Source organism: Ochotona princeps, chromosome 4 (assembly GCF_030435755.1).
Source record: "Ochotona princeps isolate mOchPri1 chromosome 4, mOchPri1.hap1, whole genome shotgun sequence".
Lineage (NCBI taxonomy): Eukaryota > Metazoa > Chordata > Mammalia > Lagomorpha > Ochotonidae > Ochotona > Ochotona princeps.
In genome coordinates, this window is record NC_080835.1 from 55,340,572 (window position 1) to 55,365,920 (window position 25,349).

At 48.5% G+C, this 25,349-nt stretch overlaps 1 protein-coding gene across 2 annotated transcripts in view; it reads right to left on the reverse strand.

Annotated features, from left to right (window-relative positions):
* The window catches only part of THAP12 (THAP domain containing 12), a 64,487-nt gene that overhangs the window by 14,041 nt on the left and 25,097 nt on the right, over positions 1–25,349 (reverse strand). The window lies entirely within an intron of this gene.

A 25,349-nucleotide genomic window follows, 5' to 3' on the forward strand; every position in this document is an offset into this window, starting at 1 on the left:
AGGGTTCAGGAGCCAGGCCATGGGTGGGAGTCAGGGGAAGACCCTGCAGGGTATCCACACCAGCCCACTCACCCACGGGACACATACAAGCCACACATGCAGACACTGGAGGGAGGAGAGTGGGGCACAAGTAGATTTCCTGGGACACAGTTTGCAGTCCCAGGGGCGTTCTCCCATTTGCCACCACACACAGATCAATCCTACAGTGCCGGAGGAGGCAGCGTGTGACCAACCGCATACCTCACTGCCCCTACTTCCCACTTGTAAAGACCACCCTCTCAATGCCTCAGCCTCTCACTAACTCCTACCCCCGCTCCTCAGAAATCCCCATGAATGCATCCGTAGCAGCCTCCTCACCCATGTCCCCGCCCCTCTGTCCCACCTCCCTCTCCAATGCGCTGCCTTCACAGCCAGCCATCTGGTCACCCCACCCCCAGCAAGGTTCTCCACCGCTCTGCCACTGCCCCACGTCCTTCCCAGTCTCAGCCCCATCTCATGACACTTCATCTTGAAATCAGCATGTCTGCGACACATAATACTTGTCATCTCCCCTTCCGTTCCCCCCAACCACTGTGTTTTTCTTTTAGTCCTCCAGAGCTTGGCTAACCGGCTCCAGGCAGCCCTCCTTGGGCCCTGGACTCCTGCAGTGCCCACAGAATTGAGGAGGAGGGATCTGTGCTGTGCCTGGAGCAAGCAGCCTGTACCCCTTGGAGGCAAGCTCAGTGCCATCCTCCGGCTGGGCCCAGGAAATATTTATGGGCCACTGGAAGACTGGTAGGGGAGGTGGAGGCTGCAACTGCCTGGTTGGCAAGAAGCTCCACCCCCATCTCTTTCTCCCCACCGGGTCAGGGCCAGTGGGTGGATGGAAGCTGGAATGTCTGAGAAGCAGTCAGGTGGAGCACTTGCCTGTGCACCAGGGCCCAGAGCCCGCTTTACAGATGGGAAACTGAAGCAGTCTTAAGGTCAGAGCTAGCAAGGGAAGGGCAATGCTGACTCCACTGACCTCCCCCACGCACCATGAAAATTGCATCCCTGGAGGCGACGGACAGCTGGCTCCTAGCGGAGAATCCCTGGGACTGCGAGAATGTGGACGCTCCAACTCCATCTCCTGGAAACCAGACGGGTGAAACCCAATAACCGCCTTTCAGTTTATTTATTTTTTTGAGAAAGAGACAGAGACAAGAGATCATCTCCTGGTTCACTCCCCAGATGCAATGGCTGGAGCTGGGCCAGCTCCAAACCAGAAGTTTGGGTCTTTGATGTACTTGGCAGGTGCCCAAGTACTTGAGTCACCACCTGCTACCTCCCAGGGTGCACGTTAACAGGAAGCTGGGTCCCCCAAATGGGCCAGAGATCCCACCCAGGCTCCCCAATCAGTGATGCAAGCTGTGTAGGCAGCAGATTAACTCACTGCACAATGCTGGCCTCAGTAGTCGTCGTTTAGGTTTTGTTTTGTTTTTTAACAAGTAGACAGGAGAGGCATTTGGCTTGGTGGTGAAGGCTCCGTTTGGAATGAGCACATCCCACATTGGAAGTCCCTGGGTTTGAGTCCTGCCTCCACTTCTCATTCCAGCTTCCTGCTAATGTGTATTCTGGGACAGAGCAGGTGTCCAGCCCCCACAGAGAGCTAGCTCTGTCCTGGCCCAGCCCTGGCTGTTGCAGCCACTGGGAGTGAATCTCGGATCAGAGACACTTCTGTGTGGCACAGCTGCTGTCACCTTTGTCGGTTATCACATCTGTGATCTAATGCTGCTGGTTAATATGGACAGGCAGTAGATCCGGCGTGGTAGCCTAGCGGCGAGAGCTCTTGCCTTGAATGCGCCGAGATCCCATATGAGAGACAGTTCTAATCCCGGTGGCCCTGCTTCCCATCCAGCTCCCTGGTTGTGGCTTGGGAAAGCAGTTGAGGACGGCCCAAAGCCTTGGGATCCTGCACCCGTGTGGGAGACCTGGAAGAGCTCCTGGCTCCTGCCTTCAGATCGGCTCAGCTCCGGCCATTGTGATCACTTTGGGGAGTGAATCATCAAACGGAAGATTTTCCTCTCTGTATATCTGACTTTGCAATAAAAATAAATAAATCTTTACAAATATATATGAACAGGGAGAAAAGAACAAATAAACATGGGAAGAAAGCCCCTGGTAAGAAAAGCACAGGGAAGCAGGTGCTTAGCCTAAGTGATGTAAAAAGCCCACAACCCGTACTGTAGTGGAGTCCCAGCTGCAGCTCCTAATTCCACTGCAGACCCTGGGAGGCAACAGCGCTGGAGCAATGTGGGGCCCTGCTGCTGAAGTCCGCCCTGGCTTAGCCCCGGGGGGGTATAGGGAGCTGAGCAGATGGGCGCTCTTTCTGCCCCTCTGTTTCTCTTTCGTCATCTTTTACATAACGGTTTTTGGAGACACAGTCAAAACAAACAATGGGAAAAACAAACAGAAAAAGGCTCTCACAAGACACCAACCACACAAAAAGTAGGCTTAGAAGAGAAAACTCAAGGAGATGGCATTGTAGTGTCACACCCACAGCAGCACGGGCACCAGTTTACATTCCAGCTGCTCCAGGTCTGATCCAGCGCCCTGTTAATGTACCCAGGGAAGCAGAAGGTGGTACAAGTGTTTGGATCCCTGCATGTGTGGGAGACCCGGGGGAAGCTCCTTGCACCTGCCTTTGGAGTGACCTAGCCCCAGCCATTACAGACATTTGGAGAGTGAACCAGTGGACAGAAGATCTGTGTCTCTCTCTCTTCTGTGTGTGTGTGTGTGTGTATGCATGTCTGTAATTCTGCCTTTCAAATAAATAAAATAAAAAACAGAAAAGTAAAATTAACATCCTCAGAAATAAGATGCTGTTTCCACGAGCAAGTATCAGCTACTACAAAAGAGAATACAGCAAGCAGACTACTTAATGACCATGGCAGAAAAACATTTTAGGACTAGCAAAAATTGAGTGGAAAATAAATTTTTTTTGTTAAAAAAGAGTCCAAAAGCAAAATGATAGAAAAGAGAAAAGATAGAGGCTAATCAAGAGTAGGGAATGTCTGCAAGGGGACTTCCCCCGAGGGGCCGTGCAAGGGCTGCAGTGAGAGTGTCAGACAGGAGAGCCCCATGACCCGCGGCATACTGCAGGTACACACCCACACACCCACGTTACAAAACCCCAGAATACAGAGGACCCAAGGCTTCCTCACAGAGCAAAAGCACTTCACAGAAAGCAGTCAGAATCAGAATGTGTAAATCTTACAAAGAAAAAGGGGTGCAACATGGTGGGGCAGCATATGAAGCCAGCAACTGCAATGTCTCATGTGGACATCTGTTTGAGTCCCAGCTGCTCCTCTTCTGGTCCAGCTCCCTGCTAATGCACCCAGGAAAGCAGCAGAAGATGGGTCAAGTCCTTGCCACCCACATAGGAGAGTTCCAGGTCCCTGGCCTTGGCTGGGCCCAGGGCTGGACATTGCCATTATTTGCAGAGTGAATCTAGCAGATGGAAGCTCTCTTTGCTTATCTCTCCCTGTCTCTGTGTAAACTCTTCTAAGTAACTGAACAGATCTTTAAAGAAGAAGGAGAAGAATGTCATGGGATTGCTCAATAGTAACACAGGAACTGGGAGACAACAGGAATGTGATTCCAGATTTTGGATGGGAATCCTATCCATTCTAGAACTCTGCACCCAACCAAGGGCGAAGACAGAATACACTTCCAGTTGTGTCAGTTCTCTCTACGTGCTGTCTTAGGAAGCTGCTGGAAGACATGCTTCTGCAGGAGTGAATGAATAAGCCGAGACAGAAGGAGACACAACCGAGGAGAAGGGCAGAGAGGTCCCCAGGCCATGGCTGTGCCACTAGAAGCAGCTACTGCCCACTGGAATGGAGCAGGAGATGGAGAGAGAGCACCTGAGACAGTGAGGTGCTGGGCCAGTCCATGCACTTAAATACACCGGGAGCAGTGTGTGGCTACAGCCCTGCGGCAAGGAGCAGGAGCCGTGGTCAGCGCCAGATTGGCCGTCAGCGGCATTACGTGGCCAACCCATGTCCACAGGGACTGGGAGGAGGTGAGGAAAGCAAGACTAGATCAGAAATAGCAAGGAGTGGCAATAGAAGCAAACAATGTGAGTTGAGAGCAGCTGGCTCTGCAAAGCAGAAAGTGTGTGTGTGTGTGTGTGTGTGTGTGTGTGTGTGTGTGGTTGGTGGTGGGCGAGGAGCAAGGTATGCTGCTTCCACAACAAACCTGATACACTCTCTAAACTATTTATACACACAATGACACTGCTTAAAAGTGCGTGACCGGGGTCATCACAGTGGCTAATGTTCATGCTAATCCCCCATCTGCACCTCATATGGAGCTGGTCTGAGTGCCAACTATTCCACTTCTGCTCCAGCTCCCTGCTTTTGGCCTGGGAATGTAGCAGAGGAGGGCTCAAGTGCTTGAGACCCTGCACACACATGGGGGATCTGGAAGGAACTCCTGGCTCCTGACTTCAGATCAGCTCAGCTCCAGCTGTTCAGGCTATTTGGAGAGTGAACGGGTGGATGGAAGATCTTTCTCTATGTTTCTCTATATGTAATTCTTTCGAATAAAAATAAATATATATTTTTTAAAGTGAGTGACCATAAGGCTCTGGCAGCACAAGAGCCGTTATTTTCGGGAGAAGCCAGGCCTGACATTGGTGGGCTTTGTGAGCCCCACAAGAGAATGTCCCGGGAAGCCCAGGAGCTGAGGAGGTAGGCAGTTCATCTCTCAGGGCAATTTCAAATGCTAGCCCTTTCTGCCACCTCCTCTATTCTCTGCAAGCCTCCTGGCTGCTTTCTTCAGCCTCACACCTTATTGCATTCCCTTACCTGCATTCACTGTCCTCAGCAGCCACTGGCCAGCTGGCTTTTGGGAGCTCCCCAAAGCCAGTGATTTAAATCCACCTGGGGACACGGAGAAGCTGCCCAGTGGCTGTGCTGAAGGCCAGGGCAATCGCACCCAGCAGCAGCTGGCACGGGCTTCTTTGGCAGCAGCTTCCGGCTGACAGCAAAGCCCTGAAAAACATGCAGTGCCTGCAAGGTAAGGGGAGGACTTCCAGCCTTGAACCTGCTGTGCCACTATGAACAAGTCCCACCCATTCCAGAAGGCAGCCAGCATTTCCCCTTATGGCTGGAGGAAGGATAGAAGATGACCTCCAGGGAGATATGAAGTGGAGATCCACTAGGGAGACAGGGTAGGGTGATGACGTGCCGGAAGCAGCCCTGAGAATTCCCAGGTGTCCAAGGGGAAGGGAGGAGCACTGGGAGGGTGAATGGAAGGAATGAGCCTTTTCCAGCCATTTCTGCTACCCAGAACTGTGCTTCCTCACTGCCCCTTGGCCCTGGCTCCATGCGGCCAGATGCTGACCCACATCTGGAGGGAGTTCTTGGCTGGATTCCCCATGTCCTCCAGGATCAGACAAGCAGGGCCATAGGCCTCTCTGATGTATGCATCACCCAAAATGCCTGCTGCAAGGGCCCCAGCATGACTGCAGAGTACTGCTCCTGCCTGGGGTGTTATTAGTCACCTCGCCAGGAAGGCACAGACTTCAGAGTAGATGGACTGGTGACTTTTCTTTTTTAAAGATTTATTCATTTTTATTGGAAAGTCAGAAATACAGAGAGGAGGAGAGACAGAAAGCAAGATCTTCCATCTACTGATTCACTCCCCAAACAGCTGCAACAGACTGAAACCAGGAGCCAGGAGCTTCTTCTATGTCTCCCACGCGGGTGCAGGGTCCCAAGGTCTTGGGCCATCCTTGACTGCTTTCCCAGGCCACGTGCAGGGAGCTGGATGGGAAGCAGGGCTGCTGGGATTGGAACCAGCGCCCATATGGGATGCTGGTGCATGCAAGGTAAGGATTTTAGCCACTACGCTACCGCGTTCAGGCCCAATGAACTGGTGACATTTAATAAAGAATGCTGTCTTTTACTTTACTAAGAAAAGAGCATCGGGCCTGGCGTGGTGGCTTAGCGGCTAAAGTCCTCTCCTTGATTGCGCTGGGATCCCAGGTGGGCGCTAGTTCTAATCCTGGCTGCCCTGCTTCCCATCCAGTTTTTGGCTTGGGAAAGCAGTCAAGGACAGTCTGAAGCCTTGGGATCCTGCACCCACATAGGAGACCTAGAGGAAGTTCCTGGCTCCTGGCTTCAGATTGGCTTAGCACCAACTGTTGCAGTCACTTGGGGAATGAACCATCGGATAGAAGATCTTCTTGTCTCTCCTCCTCTCTGTATATATTTTAAAGATCTATAAATAGATCTTTTTAAAAAAGAAGAAAGAAAAGAACATCTAGAGGCTGGCGCTGTGATGTAGCAAATTAAGCTGCCAACTGCCATGCCAGCATCCCACATCAGTGCCAATTCATGTCCTGACTACTCCAACTTCTGATCCAGCTCCCTGCTAAAGCACTCGGGGAAAGCAGCAGAGGATGGGCCACATGCTTCCACCTTTGCGGTCATGTGGGAGGTGCAGGAAGAAGCTCCTGGCTTCAGAACTGCCCACTTCCAGCTTTGTGGCCATTTAGGGAGTGAATCAGCAGGCAGAAGAACTCAATCTTTCTCTGTAACTGACTTTCCAAAAAAAGAAAAAAAAAAAAAAAAAAGAACAGAACAGAACATTCAGAAAAAGGAGCCCTCAGCATGTCCTCTTTCTTGAGCTGCACAGTATTTACCTGACGTGCTCACTGCAAATGCATTGAACCGCACATCCATGACTGTGACTGTGTGCATGTGAGACTTGGCAAAAAGAAGTGTACTTTACCATCACACTGGAATTGAAAGGCAAAAATCATTTTGGGGCAGGCAATTGGCCTAATGGTCATGCCTGCACCCCAGCTCAGACTGCCTGAGCGCAAGTCCTGGCTCCAATGCTTTGTTTTTGTTTTTAAGATTTATTTTTATTGGACAGTCAGAAATACAGAGAGGAGGAGAGACAGAAAGGAAGCTCTTCCATCTACTGATTCACTCCCCAAGCAGCTGCAACAGCTGGAGCTGAGCTGATCTGAAGCCAAGAGCCCGGAGCCTTTTCCAGGTCTCCCACATGGGTGCAGGGTCCTAAGGTCTTGGGCTGTCCTCGACTGCTTTCCCAGGCCACAAGTAGGGAACTGGATGGAAAGCAGGATTGGAAAGGATTGGAAGCCGCACCCATATGGGATCCCAGCATGTTCAAGGCGAGGACTTTAGCCACCACACTATCGCGCAGGACCCCTGGCTCCACTTCTGATCTGTTTTCCCGCTAACATGCACCTGAGACCTGGAAGGCAGCAGTAATGGCTCTTGTTTGGGTGATCTGGAGGGTGTCTGGCTCCTGACTTCAGTCTGGCCAAGCCCAGGCCATTGCAGGCATTTGGAGAGGGAACCAGCACGTGGGCACTCTCCCATTCTCTATTCCTCTTTGTGTAAGTGTGTGTGTGCTTACTCCGCAAATGTAAGTGCATATGTGTGTGTGTGTGATTTATTTGTTTTTATTGGGAAGACGGATATAAAGAGAGCAGAAGAGACAGAGACAAAGATCTTCCATCCACTGGTTCACTCCCCAAATGGCCACAATGGCCAGAGCTGAGCCAATCTGAAGCTAGGAGCCAGGAGATTCTTCTGGGTCTCCCACATGGTTGCAGGGTCCCAGGGACTTGGGTCATCCTATGCTGCTTTTTCAGGCCATGAAGGAGCTGGATGGGAAGTGGAGCAACTGGGACACTAACTGGTGCTGATATGGAATGCCAGTGCTTGCAGTCAGAGGATTAGCCAATTGAGCCATTGTGCTGTCCCCTAAACCCCAAGACATCTTAATAATAATAATAATAATAATAATAATAATAGGAATACATAATCCTCATGAAGGACAAGTCAATGATTTTGCAAAGAGCAGCAGCAAATCCACAAAAGTATACTTCATGTGTATGATGGGAAAAATCTGGGGTGAACTCGTCCACAGGCTTGGTGCACAGTATTGCTTGCACATTGGCTTGGTTGACTTAGGGATTCAGGCATGAAGCAGCATCCTGTATCCAGCTCATTACAGTTGCTGCGAAAAGTCTGGCTTCAACGGGGAGCTTGAGGCGACTGGGAGCCACATACCCCACTCAGCTTCTCTGGGTGTGGAGAAGCTGAGAACCCTGCCTGCTCGCCTCACGGCTTCAGGCAATCTGCATGTCACCAAGCAGCCACCAGAATGGGTAGCAGGCCAGTCTGTCTGCAAGCTTTGGGTCCCAGCTCAGCACTGGGGATGGGGGTGGCCTCCTGCTGGCTCAGTTCCACCCTGAATTTTCCTAGTGTGTGTCAGAGACTAAAAACAAAAAGAGGCTGCAGGCCATAGTATGTCCCAGGCACCTTGAAGGTCTCGGAACGTGCTGAAGAGATGATAGAATGACCAGACTCAATCTAGGATTATTTCCAGGAAAAGGGCCAATGCTTTTACAATAAACCAAGACCTAGGCCAGCTGCTCTTCTCTCACAGAGAGGGGGAAGGTAGGCTCAGGGACGGGCCTGTCTCACTAATGGTCCCAAGGCACACACAGGGACTGGGAGGGTGACTAGTGCCCAGCAGTCGCACACCTGCAGTTTTGACTGGAGGGAGCCCATCCGGTGGCCAGGGCTGGCTACCCCACAGGTTGTCACACAGCCAACCTGCTCCCAGACCAGTTTCCTACAAATTCCCTACACTCCCTGGGTAAGTCTGCTATACCTAGGTTTCCGGGAACCTGCCAGTGTTCCCTGGACTTGGGGAGTAGCTGGGCTTCTCCAAGCTGGCACGTCCTGGATAGTAAAGTGAGCAGAACAGTGCGGACCCTGAATACTAGCTCCAGGCTCACACGCCAGCAGAGCAAGTCAGCACCGGGAGACCTCCACTTCACGCCAGACACATGCAAGACATGGGGTTTTGCTTACCCAAGCCAGAGTAGTTACATGGCAATTAGATTCCCAGGTGGGATTAACCTGAACTGGAATTCTAACTCCACCAGTAACTGGCACACAGTGTCACCCTGGGCAAGTCACATAGCCCTCCTGGGACTCTAGCTTTCCACATGAGAAATGCCTACAATGCTGACAATGCTTACAAGTGCCAGGCTACAGGAGGCAGAGGTGAAAGTGGCGCCTGTGAGTGTAGTGGTCTGCCTGGTATGGGCAGAAAGGACGGCCTACACATGTGGCCTCTCCTTAAAGGGTGATTTAGCAGGTCCTGAGTCCACAACCATGGAGTCCTTACTTGGGTCTAATTAGAAGTACTGCAGTAGAGAGGAAGGAGGAGGCCCTGGGATGGGGAGCCTGGAACAGTGCTGTGGGGGGTTGGCAGCCAGCAGACCTGGCCCTATGCCCCAGCCCCCGAATAGCCACCTCTCTAAATCAGAGCCTGCCCTCCCTCTCTCCTAGCAAGCAGGCTCTGGCAGAGGACCTGGCCAAGCACAGCGGAATCTTTGTGAGCTCTTGGCTCTCTCCATGGCTTCCCCCGCCACTACTCCCCATTCTTGTCATCACCTACAGGCAGCCCTGGGACTCCAGGCAGGAAAGCAGTACTCAGGCTGAGGACTGCCCATGCTTCCGGCCATCTCATGGCCTTAGCCTGGCATTCATGGCCCCAGGGGCTGATCTAGGGTTGGTCCCCCTGGCCCCACCCTCCCCAACCTGCTGCTCTGTCTTGGCAAGCACAGCTCTCTCTGTCCTTGACCTAGGGCTGTGGCGGACTAGGAGGACCTTCACTCCAGGAGAGCTCAGCCTGCTTTTGTGCTCTGGGCTGCCCTCAGCCCCCACGTAGGATTCTACAGGCAGGGTGGCCTCCGTCCTAGCATCACCATCTTCCCCCATGAAGAGCCCACACTTCTGCCCCATGCAGGAGCCTAGGAGGACAGCTCTCTGCTCAATCTCAGGGACTTTGGGAAACTCCCAGGACCCTTGTCCTTGTCCCCCCAAATTCAGAAGGGGTTATGCTAGGAACTTCATCACTCCTCAGGAACCTGAACTTGAAGTTGTCCTTGCTCAGAGCTGGCCCCCTGCATTCTGGACCCAAGGGTCACCCCTCCCTACCCCTACTGCTCAGGACTGGCTGGGGGAGATGCCCTGTGTTGGCAGCACCCCCACCCACCTCATTTGCCACTGGGCTCCCAGGGCCTGCAGCAACTCAGGGGCTCCAGAAGCCAGTACTTTCTGCCTGGCCCAGGCCCCTCGGCCCTTCAGCCCCCATAGTTCATGCAGAAGTGAGCCTTTCTGCACGGGGGAAAAATCAGTTTAATAATAAACAGAGAGAATGTGTGCACCCAAGATAGGGACAAAATGCTGCTTTTTTCAGTATTTATAAAGCCATAAGGGAAACACTTTTTAGTAGTTTTTATCCAATTGAAAACAAAATTAACTATGTAGGGGCCAGCACCATGGCTTAACAGGCTAAGTCTTTGCCTGCCTGCATCCCATATATGCATGAGTTCAAGTTCTGGGTGCTCCAATTCTGACCCAGCTTCCTGCTTGTAACCTGGGAAAATAGTAGAGAATGGCCCTAGTCCTCAGGACCCTGCACCCATGTGGGAGACCCAGAGGAAGCTCCTGGTTCCTGGCTTCAGATTGGCTCAGCTCTGGCCATTGTGGCTACTTGGAGAGTGAACTAGCAGATGGAAGATCTTTCTGTCTTTCTTGCTCTGTGTAAATTTGCCTTTGCAATAAAAATAAAATAAATTTACATAATTAATGCAGAAATGAGGATTATAAGCACTTTTGGATTTGTTCAAAGCTGCTAAATCTCCTTCAAAAGAAAACAGTCATGGGATGTGCTTTTGAGCTGCACCCCACAGACGGGCTCTGGTCAAATGGGAGCCTGTGTGAGCTCGGTGTGCAGTGCTGTTGGCCAGGCTAGGGGAGGCCGCTGCCTGCAGCACTGTCTGGAGTAGGGGCTGGGAAACATACTTAGGATCAGATGGCCATTACCTTTTACATGAAGACCACACAGTGTCACCCCAGTACCCAACAGTGCTGTTGTAGCTCAAAAGGACCCAAAACCAAACATAAATGTGTATAGCTGGATGCTCCCAACAAAATCTTATTTAGGAACATTGAAATGTAAATTTCATGTAGGTTTCATGTCTCCCAAACTACTCTTTTAATTGCCTAAAATCATAAAAATAATTTTCTAATTTGAGGATGCTGGGCTGGATCTGAGCAAAGCACACCTGCTCTGTTTCCAATGGATGGATACTACAAGCTCTTTTCAATGGCTTCTCTGGTTTAAGATGTGCTTTGTGGCAAGCAGGATTGGTGTAAGCCAGGTAGGCAAGGGTCTCTGCTGCAGAGTTTGGGGTAAAGCAGGTGTCTTCACTCCTTGGCTGTGTCTTACGAACACTTCCGAGGATTAGCGCTTTCCCAGCTTTTTGCTGGAACCCTGTTTACACTGAGCATCTCTGGTTACTAGGGGCTCACACCTGCCCTCCCTGCCATGGCATGTTCAGGCTCACATTTCTCAGGTCACCAATCTCTGTAGTCAGGTATCTGGGGACTCCACTGCTCTGCCCGCGTGGTTGATGGATGACTGCTCCTGCAGTGCGCAGAGCGCTGTCTGCTTGCGTTCTTCCTTCCATCTGGAGCATGTTTTGTTGCCACCCACTTCTGTCTGCCAAAGCTCTCTATTGTCTATCAAGGCTTGAACCTTGTGCTTTCCACACCATGATGGAGGGCTTCTTGCATCTGGCATAATACTAGAGATGCCTGACAGGTGTCCCCAGAACTTGTGATAGAGGGACAGCTTTGGCGGTGGAGAGGGTGAGGGGTGGAGATTTACAATGATGGGATGACTGTGACTGGGATAATGAATAGGGCTCACAGTAGCAAGTGATACTAGCGCCCACAGTTGAGTTCTGGGGACCCCAAAGCAGCTTACAGGCCAGTTCTTGGATAACTGAAAGGCCTCTCTCTGAAGCCTAACTCCGGAGTCACTCACTGTTACCCAAAGCCCCACCATGAACACTGCTCAGCCCTGGAAGTGGGGCTGGGTGTGCCTGCCCACATTCCTTGCTCTTGCCCTTTAGACTGTCGCCATGGGAACTGCATGGGAGGCAGGCATCTGAGCACATTTGACCAGAAAACCTGGTAGCACTCTGGACCCTGTCCTCTTTTTTTTTCCCCCTGTGGCAAAGAAATGTTACAGGTAACTGTTTTTGGATTTATCTTTTTTCCATTTTTTGATTTTATTTTTGACAATCTTTACATAGTTAATTAGGGCACAAAGGTTCAAGGGCTACAGGAAAGTGGATAAGTCTATCATTTCCACATTTTTTTTCTATATCTGGGGTAAAGGGGGAAGTAAAGGTGTCCTCACTTTCTACCCAGATACTGCTGCTCACTGGACACCCCAAACTGCCCCCAGATAGAAGCAGTTTCCCCTTAGCAATGTTCAGTAAATCATATAACTTCCTTCGGCCTTGATTTCCCAGAGCCTAGAATGGATATATCTACTGCATCAGCTACTTGTGAGTGTAAAATCAAAGAAAGCACCTTGCATACAGTAGGCACTCTGCGGCAGTTTCTTGCCTCCTTCTGTCGAAGTGCTGATTCTAAGTTATGGAGACACATAGTTTCTATTTCCCATTGTATCAGGACATTGAATGAAGCTCAAGGTAGGGTGGATGGGGGAGGGGAGCTATGTTCCACCAGTGCCAAGTATACACACACAAACTTCAAAAATGGCCTGACCCCTCAGGACATTGCTCAAGGTCCTTTCTCTCCAAGGATTGTTTTATCAAGCTGACTCATGATTCACTGCTTTTCTCCCCTCTGCCTCCTCCTCCTCCTCACCTCTCCCCCACAGCTTGGATCCCACCCTCCAGACCCAGTGCCAGAGCTGACTTGGCTCTGTGGGTTCACCAGACTGAAACTGCTGTCACTGAGGATCCCCTATACAGCAGTACAATCACTGGTTGGGAGAGGCTGCCAAGCCCTGAAAGAAAGTCAGCAGGCTCTAGGGGTGGGGCTGGGGGGAAAAGAGGGACCATGGGAGGGAGAGGGGTCAGGTTGTGACAGGCAGGGATGACCAGATGGCCGGAATACCCTGAGGAACACCCTGCTCTGTGAAGTGCACTTGGGCCTTCATTCATGAGATTCAATCAGTGAGTCCTAAGGATCGTGTGTTTGCCAGGATCTTTGCACAGTCTGGCTCGGGGATCTGCAATGCACTGGTTGGGAGTGAGGTGCATTCTTGGGCCAGTTACTAATGTCCCTCAGTCTCAGTGATATCATCAGTAACATGGCTATAATGCTCAAGTTTCCCAAAGGTTGTTCTGAGACTCACACAAGTTTATTTATGTAAATTGCTTGGACTCAATTTACTAGGAGCATGCTAGATAGCTTCAGGCTCCTAGAACTGTTCAAGCCAATCAGAATTCCCATTCAGTACTGTGTGGTTACAGCAAAGACTCCAGCAGGCTTGGAGTCCCGGCCAGCAATCAGTTCCTTCATCTGAGAGCTGCAAACACAGAGGTGGAGCCGCAGTGGATCCCAGGCCAAGGGCTCTCAGGGCCCTTCCTTTCCATCCATGCTCTGTTTTTTCTCCTGCAGAGCCGGCCTGTCTGCTGCTTCGCCAAGCACTCCTTTGGGGGATGCGGTATGTGAAACTGGGGCGCAGCCTGCACATAACAGTGTCGTTCAGGCGACTTCCTGGCCTCGCAGCTGAGGATGTACTTAAGGAGCAATTTGCAGCTGGGACTGCAACATGCTGCTCTGCACCCCACTTCTCCCTCCGGCCTTCCCTTCTGCTGAGTTACAGCCTGGCCCGTGAGAGCTAATTGTTTCACACACACCCCCAAACCTCATCTTCTCTTAGTGGATGGAGTTGGAGGCAGTAATAATAATACAAGTATATTTGTAAGATTTTCCACCATTTCCATATCATATCCTTGATTTCATTTGATTCCCCACATTTTTGTTTTTAAACAAATGGAAAAACTATGGCTCAGTGTTAAGTTCCCTTGTCTAACATCTTGCCCCACTTAGGCATTTTCAGTAAATTTAGTGCTCATCCAATACTTAAAAGCTGAGTGCCCACGGGAAGTTGGATTCTGTGGGAGATATTCTACCTGCATGGTGTGCTAATAGTTCTCACAAGCACTCTGTGGCACATAGGGTTAAAATGTAGTTATTTGAGATTAAGCACAGAAACGGGGACAGACTGGATCTTCCATCTGCTAGTTCACTCCCCCAAAACCCACAATGACTGGGACTGGGTCAGGAGAAAGCCAGGAGCTGGGTATTCAACCCAGGTATTCCATATAGGTGCTGGCAGAGACCCAGTGACCCGCACCATTGCCAACTGCCTCCAGGGTGTACAGTAGCAGGAAGCTGGCAGTTGGAGCAGAGCTGGTATTTGAACTCAGGCACTCTGATATGGGATGCAGGCACCTGCACTGACATTTCATCACTACACCAAGACACTTGGACCTGGTCAACTTTAGCAAGAGGTTTACAGAAACATACTTTGTCTAAAATCAAGGGTTGAAATGTTTTTTTTTTTTTTTAAGATTTATTTATTTTTATTATAAAGTCAGATATACGAGAGGAGAAACAGAGAGGAAGATCTTCCGTCCAATGATTCACTCCCCAAGTGACCACAACGGCCACTGCTGCGCCGATCTGAAGCCGGGAACCTGGAACCTCTTCCGGGTCTCCCACACGGGTGCAGGGTCCCAAAACCTTGGGCCATCCTCGACTGCTTTCCCAGGCCACAAGCAGGGAGCTGGATGGGAAGTGGGGCTGCTGGGATTAGAACCAGCGCCCATATGGTATCCTGGCGCGTTCAAGGCGAGGACTTTAGCTGCTAGGCCACCATACTGCCGGGCCCTGAAATGTTTCTAGAATTAACAACTTATTATTTTGGAGAGCATGACACAGAGCAAAGTGGCTCTCAGCGGGGGGGTGACTTTACTCCCAAGTGACACTCGGCAATGTTAAAGATGTGTTTAGTGATCACAACTGTGGGGAGGGAAGTCGTGCAGACCAGAGACCAAGGATGCTTCTGACATTACCGTATGCCTGGTACAGCCCCTCCACAGAGGAAGACCTGGGCCGGAAATGCTCATTAAGACTCGGGGATTTGGAGCTGGCATTGTGGCAAAGTGGGTTAAGTCACCGCCTATAATGCTGCTGGGGTCCCATATGGGTGCCACGTGGAGTCCTGGCTGCATCACTTCCAGTCCAGCTCCCTGCTTTTGGCCTGGGAAAGCAGCAGAAGATGGTGCAAGTGCCTGGGCCCTGCACCCACATGGGAGACCCAGAAGAAGCTCTAGAATCCTGACTTCAGACTAGCCCAGTTCTGGCCATTGTGGCCATCTGGGGAGTCAAACAGTGGATGGAAGAGCTGTGTGTGTGTGTGTGTGTGTGTGTGTGTGTGTGCGCATGCATGTGTGTGTGTGCGTGTGTGAGTCTTCCAAATAATTAAAATTTTTTAAGTTACAGATTTTTCTCTCAATTGTTTAAAAAACAAGTGAATCAACCTGAACTGCTCAGTTACTATGCATAGGTAATTGGCCGCTTTGTGTTCTTGTGCAGGGACCATGCTAATCTTTGTGTCATTCCAATTTCAGTATGTGCTGTGAAGTGAGGAACACCACTTGGTAGTCTTTAAAATTTTCATTTATTTGAAAGGCAGTAACAGAGAGAGGGAGAGAGACACAGAGAGATCTTCCATCTGCTTATTCACTTCCCAGATGGTCAAAATGGCCAGAGCTGGGCCAGTCTGAAGCTAAGAACACGGACTTCTGGGTCTTTCACGTGGGTACATGCGCCAAAGGAGTTGCATCATCCTCTGTTGCTTTCCCAGGCCATTAGGAAGGAACTGGATCAGAAATGGAGCCACCAGGACTCAAATGGGATGCTGGCACTTCAGATAAAGGCTCAGCCTGCTATGGTGTCTGCCACAAGTCACTTTCTTTTTTTTTTTTAGAGTATCCATTCTATGCTTAGTCATTTAACTATGACACAGTTCTCTAAAAGAAAAGTTAGACATTCTTGTTTTTATAGAAGGGGCTGAGGCACTTGTAGCCTCTTTTGCTGCTTTCCCAGGGCATGAGCAGGAAGCTGGATTGGAAGCAGATAGCCAGGACTCAAACTGGACTCCAAATGCCAGCATCACAGGTGGCAGCTTTATCCATTAAGTCTTAGCCCTGGCATTGATCATTTTAAAAAATGAACTGATGCTTAAAGATACCAAGTGACTTGCCTAGGATCCCCAGCTCCTACAATGGCAGGATGGGAACTTCAGCATTGTTTTCCAAATCCACTTGGTGACCCTTTTTTTTCCGGTCATACTTATTCTGAAGTAACCATTTTTAATTCTAGGATACATTGTCTCCCACAATAGTTTGAGATTGGGATGCAATTTGAAAACAGGATGACTATAGCAGAAGCATTTAAAAATTCTCCTGAAAGCTATTCTTTAAAGTACATTTAGAGGGCCCAGCAATGTGGCCTAGTGGCTAAAGTCCTCGCCTTGCACATGCTGGGATCCCATACAGGCGCCGGTTCAAAACCCAGCAGCCCCACTTCCCATCCAGCTCCCTGCTTGTGGCCTGGGAAAGCAGTCGAGGATGGCCCAAATCCTTGGGACCCTGCACCCACGTGGGAGACCTGGAGGAAGTTCCTGGCTCCTGGCTTCGGATCGGCGCAGCAGTGGCCATTGTGGTCACTTGGGGAGTAAATCATTGGATGGAAGATCTTCCTCTCTGTCTCTCCTCCTCTATGTATATATGACTTTGCAATAAAAATAAATAAATGTTGGGCCCGGCGGCGTGGCCTAGCGGCTGGAGTCCTCGCCTTGAACGCCCCGGAATCTCATATGGGCGCCGGTTCTAGTCCCGGCAGCTCCACTTCCCATCCAGCTCCCTGCTTGTGGCCTGGGAAGGCAGTTGAGGACGGCCCAATGCATGGGGACACTGCACCCGTGTAGGAGACCTGGAGGAGGTTCCTGGTTCCTGGCTTCGGATCGGCGCAGCACCGGGCCCGTTGCGGCTCACTTGGGGAGTGAATCATCGGACGGAAGGTCTTCTTCTCTGTCTCTCCTCCTCTCTGTATATCTGACTTTGTAATGAAATAAATAAATCTTTTTTAAAAAAATAATAAATGTTTAAAAAAAATAAAGTGCATTTAGACTAGTAACTCCTAAGAGCTGAGACCCAAGGCTTGAGCAGAGGTGGGGAGGCTGATGAAGGCAAATGGGAAGGATGTTTTGAGAAGGGGCCTGATCCTCTGTCCCACTGCCCTTCCTTGTCGACACCTGCCCATCCTCCATGAGCATGCTTAGCCCATACTTCCAAAAAGCCCTTCCAGGTGGGAACCACACCCTTTTCACACTGCATCTCTCCAGCAGAGCTTTCAGTAACATGATACTGTGTCAACTTTCTCCTTCCCCATGGAAGACTTTGCCATCCTAGCTTTATACTTGGGGAGACTGAGGCCCAGAGAGGGACAGTACTTTGCCCAAGATCTCCAGGTCAGTGGGAGGACAGGGAAGTGGGTCTCTAGGTCCTTCACATGCAGCCTGACACCTGCTCTGAGGTGCTGCCTCACAGCCAGCTGCCCAGCAGTCAGGTAAGCCAAGCACTTCCTTGGAAAAAGTGCCATTCTAGGGTAGAGGGGGAGGGAGGATTTGAGCATGAGTCTGCAACAGAACCTGTGTTCTCCGGGCTCCGAGAGATGAAGCGGCTGCTCCAAGGCCCCTAGTTCTTAAACGGAAGCCCTCAAACTGGAGTCCTGTTTTCCAAGTCCATCTTTTCCTGCTGCTCACTGCCAACCTGCACAACCCTGACCTTTTCCCACACCGCTGTTTCCAGATCCCAGCCAGGCCTGTCTCTACTCTCACCCACAGGAAGGGACAGCAGCCTCTTGCAGGTCCTCCCCATCTCTCTGCTTTCAATAATGTCATGGGGGCTGTGGACATGCCTTGCCACATGGCCCATGGATGCTGTAACACTTCAAGAGCTGGGAGTCAGATCTCTCCATCTAGCACAGGGTCGCACACAGGGTCCTGCTCACAGCACTGGCGGGACCTCACATGTGTAAACACCCTCAATTCACATGCAAGCGCTGGGGCAGAGCCTGGCTGTGTCCAAAGAGAATGGCCTCTGGCTTTGCAGACATAGACTGTGTGACCTCAGGCAAATAACCTCTGAAATTCGGTTCCCTCATGGAAATAATGTCTATCTCATCAACTGAGTCTTCAAGCATTTTGCATAGTACCTGCCACGCAGGAGGCCCTGGTCCTTCTGCATACACCAGTATAGGAAGTGTGGCAGAATTCTAGCCCTTCCTGCTATCACTGACGCACTTACACTTGATGCTTCATGTAGTGACATAGCTAATTACCCCAAAGCTCGCACAGCTGCCTTTGCATGTGGCCATCTGTCTTTCAGGGAGGTTGCAATGCTGGAAAAGGAGCTGCAGGCCAGAAGAAAAGGCTAGTGAGTAACAAAGCTCATTCACAAGTCTACAGCTCTCTGTCCACATGTTCAGGTCTGTTCCCTTCTCTATGGAAAGGAGCCCAGACAAAAACAGGTTCCAAAGAGGCAATGAAAATTATATAGGTTGTGGTTTAAGAAGGAAAGGAAGAGAAGAAAAAAAATCCAACATAGGAATGACTTGACTTGGAAAGGAAAGAGTAGAAAGGGTGATAAATAGGAGGGTATTATACAGGAGGGAGGGTGGGGAGTCACTTGCCAGTCATTATCATGGTAGGGGCCTGGAGGACCAAAAGAATCAGGTCTCCAGCTTGGAACATTTTGCAAAAAGGACTGTACAAAGCACAGACATTATTAATAATAATTAACAACTTTATCCAAGTAGAGTCTGATTTTAGCTTAACTGAGCTTTTAAAAAAAGATTTATTTTTATTGCAAAGGCAGATCAGATTTTAGAGAGGGGAGAGACAGAGAAAGATATTCCCTCCACTGGTTCACTCCCCCAATGGTCACAACAGCTGGAGCTGAGCCTATCTGAAGCCAGAAACTAGGAGCTTCTTCCAGATATTCCACAAGGGTACAGAATTCCAAGGCTTTGGGCCATCCTCTACTGCTTTCCCAAGCTACAAGCAGAGAGCTGGATGGGAAGTGGAGCAGCCAGGACACGAACCAGCGCCTAAATGGGATCCCAGCACTTGCAAGGTTGAGGATTCGTGCCGGTCTTCTCTCTTTTTTGACACAACACTCAAAACTGTAGGTTAGACTTTGCCACAGGTATTTTCCCAATTGTATTCACTGATGTTTATTTATTTGGAAGGCAGAGCAGAGCACTGGTGAGGATTTAGGCATACATCCCATCTACTGGTTTATTTTCCAAATGTCCCAAATATTAAGACTGTGTGAGGCCAAAGCCAGGAGCCAGAAACCCCAGCTGGGTCTCTCACACAATGTGTTGTCATCTTTTACCTCCTGGGGTATGCATTAGCAGGCAGCTGCATCTGAAGTAAAGGCAGGACTAAATCCCAGGGACTCCAGTATGGAATGCAGGCTTCCAAAGTGATGACTTGGGACCAGCATTGTGGCATACCACCTTAAACTGGTGCCTGCAATCCTGGCATCCCATATGAGCACTGGTTCAAGTTCTGACTGTTCTACTTGCTTTTTCTGTAAGAATTATTCATTTTTATAGGAAAGTCAGATTTAGAGAGAGAAGGAAACTCAGGCAGAAAGATTTTCTCTCTTTTTCACTCCCCAAGGGGCCAAATGGCTGAAGCTGAGCTGACGTGAAGCCAGGAACCAGGAGCTTCTTCTGGTTCTCTCACATGGGGAGCTGACCATTTCATTTCCAATCCAGCTTGCTGCTAATGCACTTATTCCTTATAAAATGAATAAAGGACCCTGCATGGTGGCTCATTTGGCTAATCCTCCCCTCATATACGCTGGGATCCCATATAGATGACAGTTCATGTCCCAGCTGTTCCATTTCCCATCCAGCTCCCTGCTTGTGGCCTAGGAAAGCAGTGGAGGATGGCCCAAAGCCTTGGGACCCTGTACCCGTGTGGGAGACCTGGGGAAGTTCCTGGCTTCAGATAGGCTCAGCTCCAGTTGTTGCAGCCATTTGGGGAGTGGAATGGTGGATGAAAGTTCTCTCTGTAAATCTGGCTTTCCAATAAGAAAAAAAAAATCTGCCTTTCAAATAAATGAATGTTAAAATAAAATGACTTAATCTGTTGCAGCCCAGCATCCACCCCTCAGAGGCACGTTTGCCTGTGACCAGCACCTTCCTGTGGCCAGTGCAGATGGGAACACGAGGATCTGCACGTCATGACACCTACTGACCAGAAACATTTCTAAATCTTTCTCTGTTCTCACCTCTGTTTGCTTCCCTCTGCCTGAATCCTGCAGTTACTCTGAATTCCCACTGGTTCTAGAACACATCATTTGTTCATTCAAGCAACACATATGGAGCAACTACTACATGGTAGGCACCATTTCACACAGTGGGAACACAATCACAATAGATACGATTCCAGCCCGTACAGAACCTATTCTAAAAAAAAAAAAAAGGTCATTTACTTAAAAGGCAGATCTACAGAGAGGAGAGGAAGAAAGAGTGAGTGAGAGAATGAATCTTCCATCCACTGGTTCACTCCCCAATGGCTGCAATGGCCAGAGCTGGGCCAGTGGTGGTCTAAAGCTAGATACTTACAGCTTCTTCTGGGTCTACCAGGTGGATGCAGGACCCCAAAGACTTGAGCCATCTTCTACCGCTCTACCAGGCACATTAGCAGGGAGCTGGATTAGAACCAGAACAACCGGGATTCAAAATGGCACTCATGCAAAAATGGCATCTGTATCTGATACCCGCATAGCAGGCTGAAGTTTAACTTACTATGCGAGGGAGCCAGCCCTGTGCCTTCCATTTGTTAAGAGATGAGTATTTCCTCTGAGCAGCAGCCTAGTAAATCCAAATCTGGGTTTGAACCCTACTCTATCACTTAGTGGTTTCAGACAACTCACGTGCTGACTCATACAATGAGGATAGCAGCAGCATCTACAATCTCAGGTTACCGTGATTCTAAATGAAATGATTCCTACAAAGCAGCCAGGAGGCATTCAATATAGCTGCCTTTAGTAAGAGGAAGCCCACATTCCATAAGACATAGTTCTAAGAAATACAGTATCTACTTGCTTATTGTGTCTTTACTATCCAGTTGCATGTACTCTTTTAAAGAAAAACAATCATACCAAGAACAGGAATGTGCCAACTAAGATGTAAGCAATACCAAAGATTTTTAAAACCAAAATTTTACGGTAATGCAGAAATGTGCCAAGAACTTCAGCTCCTGGTCTGCTCAATCAATCTCTCCTCAAAAATGACATACTTCAGGGAATAACAGAAATTACAGACACTGCTCAGCAGCCAAGACACAATCCCTCCACAGTTTCTGTCTTTGGTTACCTGGGTGTGGTATGGCAGAGCATGACAATGGGCAGGCTTCTGCCACCACTGAGTGGTGGGAGCCCAGCAAACGTATGCTGCCCAGCCCCAGGGCTTCCTAAGCAGTCACCACCCTGCAGAACTGTTATGGTGTAATACGCATAAGACTGGTGTGAGGAGGAAAAAGCCCCCTTTAACCAGTTACTTTGAAAACCTGAGTGAGCATATCCCAAATCCTCATTCTCATCTTCTGGGGTTTTAGTGGGGTAAAGGAATCACATTATAGGGGAAGACTTGTAAGACCCAGGCAACAAATCATGTTTTCCACGAGAAGGAAATGAGACCCCCTTAGAAACACTTGGTGGGTCATGAAGTCGCACAGTAGGCAATATTTTTCATCTGTGCTCACCAAACGCTAAGTTCTCAGTAACTTCAACCCATTCTAACTGAACCTACATTGGCCATGACAGTGGCGAATTTGGCTTAGTCTTATATACTATCATCACTCATTAATTGAATGAGGTAATGTACAGGCACTCTATTGCTGCTATTATGGTTTCTGCATTGAGCACCACTTACTCTTTTGACCTGAGTACACCACACTGCCTTCCACTGTGCCTGCCGACTGGGAGCCACGCCAAAACCACACAGCTTCTCCACTGCTGGTCCCCAGTGGAAGAGCTAGGCAAACCTGGGAGCACCTGAAAGGGCCACCCGACCCAGGATTCAGGCCAGGGAAGTGACTCCTAAGCTAAGGTCTGAAGGTCTTTAACAGAGTGTGTGGTGCCAGGCTAGTTGGTTATATCACCCTCAGCACTTCCCTGGTAACTGGGGGTTTACCATCAACCCTAGTTTGCCCCAAATAGTGTTTATCTGTTGCTCTGACCTCATTAGCAGTGCCCACTTTTTTGACAGTAGCTAGTTAGGAGAATCAGGCGGCGACTTCAGTTCTGTTCCTGGCAGTGCCTGGATTCCACGTTTGGCTCCTCCAAGTGACTCAGCTCCCCAGGGGTCTGGGCTCCTATCTTCCCTTTGTATCCAACACATGGGCTGGGTTTCCTTCAGTATCCAATGACACTTGAACTTCTCCCTGCTGCTAAACAGGTTGAGCAGCACAGTCATTCAATACAATCATCTAAAATCAGAATGGAAAGAAAATACAAGAGATAATGATGGAAACCTGGTCCTACATTTCACTAGCCACATGACTTTCTGACTCTCATGTTTTCACCTGAAAGATGGGGTAACAGCAGATTCTCCACAGGGTGGTGTACAGAAAGCACAGCTCCAACCACTGCAGCACACCAAGGCATACAGTAAGCACGCTGCAAGCAGCAGCACTGCTGAAGACAATGACGCCACCTCCTGCTCTTGGAACCCTAACCTGCTGTAAAAACTTCAAGCCAACACTGAGCAAGCACCCAACAGGGATTCAACAAGTATGCACTAAATGAACACATAATTTCATGCTTGGGTTTGGCAGCAGACCAGGATCTTGGATTACAAGATGTATTAATCAAAATTACAACTTAGAATTGGAAAGTTTTGATTCTGTTAAGTCCAGTTTGAGTAATTGCAATTTAAGAAAAAATTTCTTCTTACACCCATCAAGTGCAGGACAGAGAACACAGCAGCACTGTGTGGCTATATCCTGGACGTGGTCATGAACAGCTTTCAAACCTCACCCTTGTGATAACAAGACCCGTTAACTATGTCAACTCCTACAAGTGCGTGCCAACTCAGATATCTGGGTCCATCTCTCACTCTGAACTGTCAGTCTTTGTGACTAATGTATATAAGGTAGAAAGGCCTGATTGTGTCAGCAGTTTTCATGACCCCCAATTACAATACCCCCTTTGCAGTATATCCTTGTTCCCAACATTTGGAATGAATTAAAACTAAACTTCCAGATGTTTAAACTACTACTGTAAATTTAAACTCATTAAAAAAGGGGCAGATTTACTACTCCTGCTTCGTTTTGAAGCCTGTTGTTCACCCTGTCTACATAATTTATGAAACCAAATACAGTGGCAGGTAGAGAAGTCTATTTATATAGCATTCATGGTGAGAAATAAAGCACTTAAAAAATGCCTGGAAATTAATTTTGCACGACCTATAGATCACATTCTTTGTTGTTTCTAAGCTAGTAATTGTTTCCTGAAACTGATCTAGTAGATATTTTTATGCTAATCTGTACCAAAAATGACTTTGCTTTTTCTGGCCATAAAAAGCTGGCAACGGAGGAACATTTGATTATGGCAGGAAGACAGCTGCACCCACCCTGGTGAAATTAATGAACCTGGACCTACAGTCCTTTGTGGTAGTGTTCTGGCAGCCCAAAAAAGGTGGCAGCATTTCTACACCCAGTTTGTGACAGCTCAAGAGTTCCAGGCTCCAGTCATTTATACATATATTTGCAAGGAACTCCTGTCGACTATAATGAGTGAATTTTAGATGCTGCATTGAAAGCTGGCAACGGATAAAACAAAAACATAAAAGGAAACTATTCCCAGAGCAAACATTTCTTTCACAAAGCTTAAGAATGAAGTGGCTTTCATAATCAATTTAAGATGAAGGATTAGAATGAACTACCAGGCTCTGGCACTTATTAGCTACATAATTTGAGGTGATTAGTTTTCTGTGGGATTGACTTATCAACTGAAAAATGGGACTAATATTTACTTGAGCTTTTCTGAAAACTTGAATGAGATAACCAAGGGACTCTGTCAGCTCTCATGTATCACATAAATGTTAAACTTAAAAAGTGGCTGCCCCTTAAATCAAACAAAAATAAACCAAATCCAACGAAGTTACTGCAGAGGAACAGGCCTCAAAAGAAGCACTAACTCAACTCATAGCAATGCCTTATAGTGATTTTTCTGACAGTGAAAGTTACATAAAATTATTTATCAAGAATGTTCTCATTTTACAAGTGCCAGATCCTGCATTAGGTTTCAACTGTATAACTTACTCTTTAAAAATAAGTTTATCAAAAACAAAAAAAATTTCTCCAATTATATATATGCTAATTCTTCAATGTAGTTCTTTGTATATTTTACAAGTTGTTCAGATGTGATACGGACCTTATTTTAACTACACAAGGTTTTTAGGGGTCATTTATGTCAATTTCCTTTAATCTTGATAATGTGATTTAGTGACATTTATAAGTGTTACATGAAGTACAATCATGGTCTTGTGGACCAGCTCTAGGCTGTTTTTAGTCAAAATACATGTCCAGTATTGACAGCACCCAGCCCAGAAGCCTGGCTCAGAGCAGGCACTCAACTACTGTTTATGGAATAGACACTGAACTACCATTCCCTAATTATCTCATCTTGTGAACCTCTGCTGCATTGATGAGACGGAACACTGTGGACTCAATCTACCAAAGACCAGTGTGAAAACAATCTAAACAGTAAGTGTTATGCCTTTTATAGATTTATCAGCATTAGGGAATGTGCAAAAATAATAATAGAAAAATAAGCTGATGGGCTCTTCACCAAGCACTTCTTGCACGAATGCTTCTGGATGTTATTATTGTGGCAGACTGAAAATGGGGCCAATTTCCCAGCTCCTTCAAAAGGAGAAATCCATTTCTTTTTTCCTCAGATCTATGAGGGCCAAGTAACTTGCCATGACGAAAGCAATGTGATGAACTGAGTTCTTAAGCAGTTGTCTTGCTTTGTTTTGGCACTACTCTTAGGATGGCCACGTGATAAGGCCAAGGAAAAGGATGACAAGAGACCCGGCCATCCCATTCAGTCCCCAGCCAATCTGTCAGGGGAATGCAGAAAGCCCAGATTAGCAAAAGAATCACTCCATCAACCTATAAAACTGGTAAGTAACTAGTAAATGACAGGTTCTTTCAGCTACTGAGTTATGGGATGTTCCAAGGTCACCAATGATAAATTACCTAACCATCAAAAGCACAACTTTATGCATGTTTTATTATCATAACCCAGCCCTGGGTTAGATTACCTGCCAAGGGTC